Source organism: Castor canadensis, chromosome 1, assembly GCF_047511655.1.
Source record: "Castor canadensis chromosome 1, mCasCan1.hap1v2, whole genome shotgun sequence".
Taxonomy (NCBI): domain Eukaryota; kingdom Metazoa; phylum Chordata; class Mammalia; order Rodentia; family Castoridae; genus Castor; species Castor canadensis.
In genome coordinates, this window is record NC_133386.1 from 24,023,520 (window position 1) to 24,029,700 (window position 6,181).

A 6,181-nucleotide genomic window follows, 5' to 3' on the forward strand; every position below is an offset into this window, starting at 1 on the left:
AACCCCATGTTCAGAATGTATCCCATAGTGTGACAAAAATAAAAACTATCCAGGGGGAAAAAAGACTCCATTCCCAGGGCTTTGTAGCTATTTGAAAACAAAACTCTATCCCAAGGATGTTACTGTAAACAATAGCAATTTGCTGGTAACAGCACAACAGCCTGACTGTTGAGTGCAATTGGGTAGGAGAAGGGCCAGGCCAAATATTCAAAATAAACCACAGGATTAATTATCATCTGTACAGTTTTATCTTTTCCAGAATGTTATATGAAGGGAATTTTGTATACTATGTAGCCTTTCCAAACTGCCTTATTTGCATTTAAGAATCATTCATACCTTTGCATGTCTTGACAACTGATTTCCTTTCATCCTATCATGTGGCTTGCTGTAGTTTAATGCAACTATTGAAAAATGTCTTGGGTACTTCCAAGTCTGGCAATTATGAATAAAGCTGATATAAATACTTGTGCAGACTTTTGTGTGCACATACATTTTCACATCATTTGGGTAAATATCTAAGAGTGTAATTGCTGGGGTAGTTCTATTTTTAGCTTTGTAAGAAACTGCTAAACTATCTCCTACATAGTTGTGCCATTTTGCAACACAACAGTGAAGAATGCAATTATTCCACCATCTTGCTGCTACACAGTTCACCAGAAGTTGGTCTTGTATTTTCTACCTTCAGCTATTCTAATAGTCATGTAGTGTTATCTTATTTTTTAAAAATTTTCATTTCCTTAATGAAAAGTGATGTTTATCATCTCATGTGCTTATGTTCTCTCTATATATCTTCTTTTTGTATAAGATATTCACTCACATAGTTTGACTATTTTGAGTTATTTAGAGAGAATAAAGGTCCTGTTCACAAATATGTTAACCCTTGAATTCCCAAAGCATGTGACTACTTTACATTAAATTACAAATGTGATTGATTCAGGATTTTGAGACAGTAAGATTAATCTGGATTATCTGCATGCCCCTGTTGTCATAACAAGGAATGTTTGGTAGTATGAGGCAGAAAAATCAGAGTTAAAGTAGAAGATGTGTGAAGGAAACCTACATTGGAGTGACTCAGGACCAGAAGCAATCTCTAGAAGCCAGAGTAGGGAAAGAAGTAGCTTCTCCTCTCCAGTTCTAGAAAGAATGTGTACCTACCTACCACTTTTGAACTTGTGAAATCCAGAACTATAAGATAATTTTTTTTTATTATTTTAAAACACTAGGAGGATGCAAGATGTTGGTTAGGGCAGGGAATCAGAAATCCTAAGCTCCATGACTCCAGAAACCACTTTGAGACATTGGAGCTACATTTGGGTAATTCTGATTGCTTCTAGTCAGAACAATAACTGCCAATATATTAAGTGCACATAAAATTCAAAGACTGACCCTTAAATAAGCCTTTAATTCCACCTAACAGCCATGAAAACCCAGTGCTACACAGCCAGCAAGGTGTGTCCAGCCCTGGGAAAATGCTGCCTGGCCATTTCCCTCCTCCCCCCCTTTTTTCTTTTTTTTTAAATTTTCCCAATAAGCAGAAGACAGAGCATCAATCGGAATCAAACTCTGTGACATTCTGGACTCCCAACCTATGGAAAGCCTCCCTACACTGCACCATTTCTCTCCACAAGCCAGTTTCAAAGCTGCTTCTGTGAATCTGCAGAATAAACAGGTGAGCATCACATAACGTGTGTGAGTCCCCTACCTACCCCACAGAAACATAATCCAGCACAGTCTCTGGGCAGATTGAACCCCCTCCAACAAAACTGAAAAACATAAGCAGCGAACTATAATCTAACACCTAATTGTGGGTGGGGTGGAACACTGAACCTGCCCCAGGGAACTGGGGTAGGGCAAAGAGCCAAACTCTCTGAATGAATGTGGGTAAAGCAACACAGACTGAGAGCAGGGGTGGGGCAACAAGCCAACCTCCCAGAGAAGCCACTAGCACAGAACAGAGGTCCTCAGAGGCACAAAGGCTGAGAGAAAGGATGGGGTGACAAGCAGACCTCCCAAATATGTTGCTAGCACAGAGCAGAGCTCAGGAGAGGCACAAAGTCTGAGAGTGGGTGTGGGGTGACCAGCCAACCTCCCAAAGCAGGGCAGGTGATGGATCCCAAAGCTGATTTTGTGGGACAAAGGGCAGTATTTAAAACTGAATTGCTCCCCCTTGCTGGGGGAGGGGCTGACCAAACAGTTACAGCTGAAAAGCAATGCAGCTGCCACCTGGTGAAAACAATGACAGCTCTGATCACCCTGTATGAACTGGCAGACTTTCCTCACCTCCCAGTTGCAACTAACCCTGTGGACAGAAGGAACCAAATACTACTCACAAGCCAGTCACCTGGTGAGACCACAACACAGCTCCCACTTGTATGACAATACCAGGATTGGATGCCTCTGGAATAACTCCACAACTTTAAAGAAAAGACTAAAATTTTTGTTGTTCCTGTACCTGGTGTTTTTATTTTTGTGGGCTTTTTTTTTCTTTTTTCTATATAAATTAAGTTAACCATCACTGGTTTCTTATCAATATTCTCACCCCTTTCATTTTCCCTCTTATTCCAGTGCTACAATCCATTGTTCTCCCTCCCAAATACTTTTTCTGGCCCTTTTCATCCACTCTTTTCCCTTGTCTTCACATCCCCCTCCTATCATCCCCCAATCTGTCACCACACTACCCTTCCTTCCTACACACTCACCACCTGCTGACTAGCCCACTGTACAAACTGTACACAACTCCAGCTCCCTGAGATCCCTGACACAAGCATCCTCCACTACAACAGAAATATACCCAAATGCTCACAAAGGCCACAAAACATAGCAGCCCCCATACCACTTCCCCCACACACCTGACCCTTTCCCCACCACCCCCATTTTAGTGCTCCCTTGACCAATCATGCAAATTCCTGTATCTAGCTTAATAACCATTACTCCTTTCCCCCAACTCCTATTCTTTATAAATATTATCACCAAGGGATTTTCTAAATAATATGTGAACAACTGGTCTGGGAATGAACCTGTGAATTTGTTACTGCTAAATTATACCTACAGGCCAGGGACAGAAAGAGCACATCAACCTAGCTAACAACCAAGTCAGTCACAACACAAAAATTAAATTAAGGGAAAGAAAACAGGCAATTAAAACCACAAACTAGTCTTTAAAGAACATAGTTGCACAGCATCAAGTGGAGCAATGGAAGAAGAAGGGATGGAAACCACTCTGCTCGAAAAAAAAAATTGAATACAGGATTCAGTGGGAAAGGAAGTAAATGGGTACCCAGTTCCTGACTCCAACAAAACAATGATAAATGTCATTAAGGAGCCTAGTGATGTACACAAAAAAACCATCAAAGAGGAAATCTTGGAAAAAAATCACTGGGAAATTCATAGAGAAGATACTAGACATGGGTATCCAAAATGTAAAAGATACACTCAAGAAATTGCAAGACACCAAAAATAAAGAACCTGAGAAGACAGAGAACAAATAAATGACTCAGAAAAAACTTCAACAAACACCAAACCAAAACAAAGGACACCATAAATAAAAAGATGTATGGATTAAAGATGACAACACAATATATGAAAGGGGAGTTGAAAAAGACACAGAAAACATCAGTAAAAAAGAATCAAACACAAATCCTGGAATAAAAATTCCCTTTATTCAAACAAAAAGCACAGTGAAATGCCACTCCAGCAGACTAAAACAAGTGGAAGACAAAATCTCAGTGCTTGAAGCTAAAATAGAATTTATACAAAAAATAGGAGAAATTTTAGTCAAACAACTCAAGAGCTGTGAAAGGAATATGCAAGAACTCAGCAAATTCATCAAAAGACCAACCTGAGAATCATGGTCATAAAGAAAGAGGAGTGGTGCAAGCCACAGGGATGCAAAATCTATTCAATAATATAATAACAGAAAATTTCCCAAATCTCAAGAAAGTTTTACGCATTCAGGTATAGGAAGCCTCCAGGACACCAAACAGACCTTACCAAACTAGTACCTCCCAATAGCATATTATCATTAAAATAACAAGCACAGAGAACAGAGAAAGAAAATTCAAGGCTGTAAGAGGGAAAAAACAGGGGGACATCCAAGATAACAAATGGGACACAGACACAGACTGCATGAGCTCTGTGAATTAGGGACCTTGCTGAGATGCTAGAGACACACTTGGCTGAGGTAAAGCACAAGGAAGAGCTAAAACTTCAGCACCCTGAACCCCTAGCTCTTGGAAGCCTTCTCCATGCCACAATGTACTGAAAAAGCAGCTGGGCCACCACCCCACCAGGCCACCAATCCACAGGCCTGCCAGGCCCCCACCCCACAGACCTGCCAGGCCCATACCCCACAGACTCACCAGGCCCCTGCCCAGCAGACCTGCCATGTGGCTGCTCCTCTAGGCCTCTACCCTGCAAGACCACAGGGTCCCCACCCTTCCAAGCTGCCGCCATGCACACCCACCAGGCCACTGGCCATTGGCCAGCCAGGCTGCCATCCCACCAGACCGCAGTCTGCTGGCCCACCAGGCCTCTGCCCCATGGACTCACCAGGCTGCTGTCCCAAGGCCCACCAGGCCATCTCCCGCCCACTGGATGCCACAGGATGGTTCCAACATGACCATACTCTGGCTCCAAACCCACCTAGTAGACACAGACAAACAGGACTGGATGCTTAAGGAGTAACACCAGAAAAACTAAGACTATAATTCTCCTGTTCTTGAACTGGTGATTTTTTTTTATTTTCCCCTTTCTTTAAAGGTATGGCTGTCTTGTTTGCTGTTTGATCGTCCACCATCTCTCCTTGTGGATTTCTTTGTTTCTCCTTTTGTTTTTCTTTTCTTTTTTCTCTTTCTTTCTTTTTCTTTTTCCTCCTTCTTTCTGGGTTTTGTTAGTTTTACTATTGCAACTCAGAAAATACTAAAAGTTACACATAGTACAGGGACAGAAATGGTACCAAACAGAATGATGGGAAGATGAAAAAGGGATGGAAACCATTCTCCCCCCAAAAAACAAATTAGTACAGGATTCAGAGGGAAATGAAAAAAATGGATACCCAGATCCAGACTCCACAAAACAAAGAAAAACTATACCAAGGAACCCAATGAAGCCCACAAGAAGATCCTGAAGAAAGAAATTCTGCAAATAATCAATGAGAATTTTAGAGATGTTAATAGACATGGTCAACCAAAATGTACAGGAGGCACTCAAGAAATTCCAAGATAACAAAATTAAACAATATGAGAAAACACAAAAACAAATAAATGAAATCATAGGAGTCCTAAATAAACAACAAAGGGAAACAGAGAACACCATAAATAGAGAAATAAATGAATTAAGGACAAAAATTGACAATATTAAAGAGGAAGTGATCCATGATATGGAAAACCTCAGAAAAAAGAATGAAACAGAAGTACAAAACAAAATGGAAGGTCATTCCAGCAGAATAGAACAGACAGAAGACAGAATCTCAGAGTTTGAAGATGAAGTGGTAATTAAAGGAAAAACTGAAGAACTATGAGTCAAACAACTCATGACCTGTGAAAGGAATATGCAAGAACTCACTGACTGTATTGAAAGCCCAAACCTGAGAATCATGGGCATTGAAGAAGGAGAAGAGGTGCAAGCAAAAGGAATTCATAATATATTCAACAAAATAATAACAGAAAATTTCCCAAATCTAGAGAAAACTATGCCCATTCAGGTACTGGAAGACTCCAGAACACCAAACAGACTTGACAAAAATAAAACCACCCCACAACGTGTTATCATTAAAACAATAAACACAGAGAATAGAAAAAATATTAAAAGCTGTAAGAGAGAAAAAACAAATAACATACAAAGGTAAACCCATCACACAGCAGATTTCTCAACGGAAACTTTAAAAGCAAGAAGAGCATGGAGTGATGTCTTTCAGGCACTGAATGAAAATAACTTCAATCCTAGGATACTATACCCAGCAAAACAATCATTCAAAACAGATGGAGCAGTAAAAGTCTTCCATGATAACCAAAAACTAAAACAATATATGACCACCAAGTCACCACAACAAAAGATGCTCTAAGGAATACTGCACACAGAAAGTGAAAGCAAACAAAACCATGAAAGGGCAGGCAGTACCAAACCACAGGAGAAGAAAAGACAAGGAATCAGAGAGTAACATTGATTCAGCTGCACACAATCA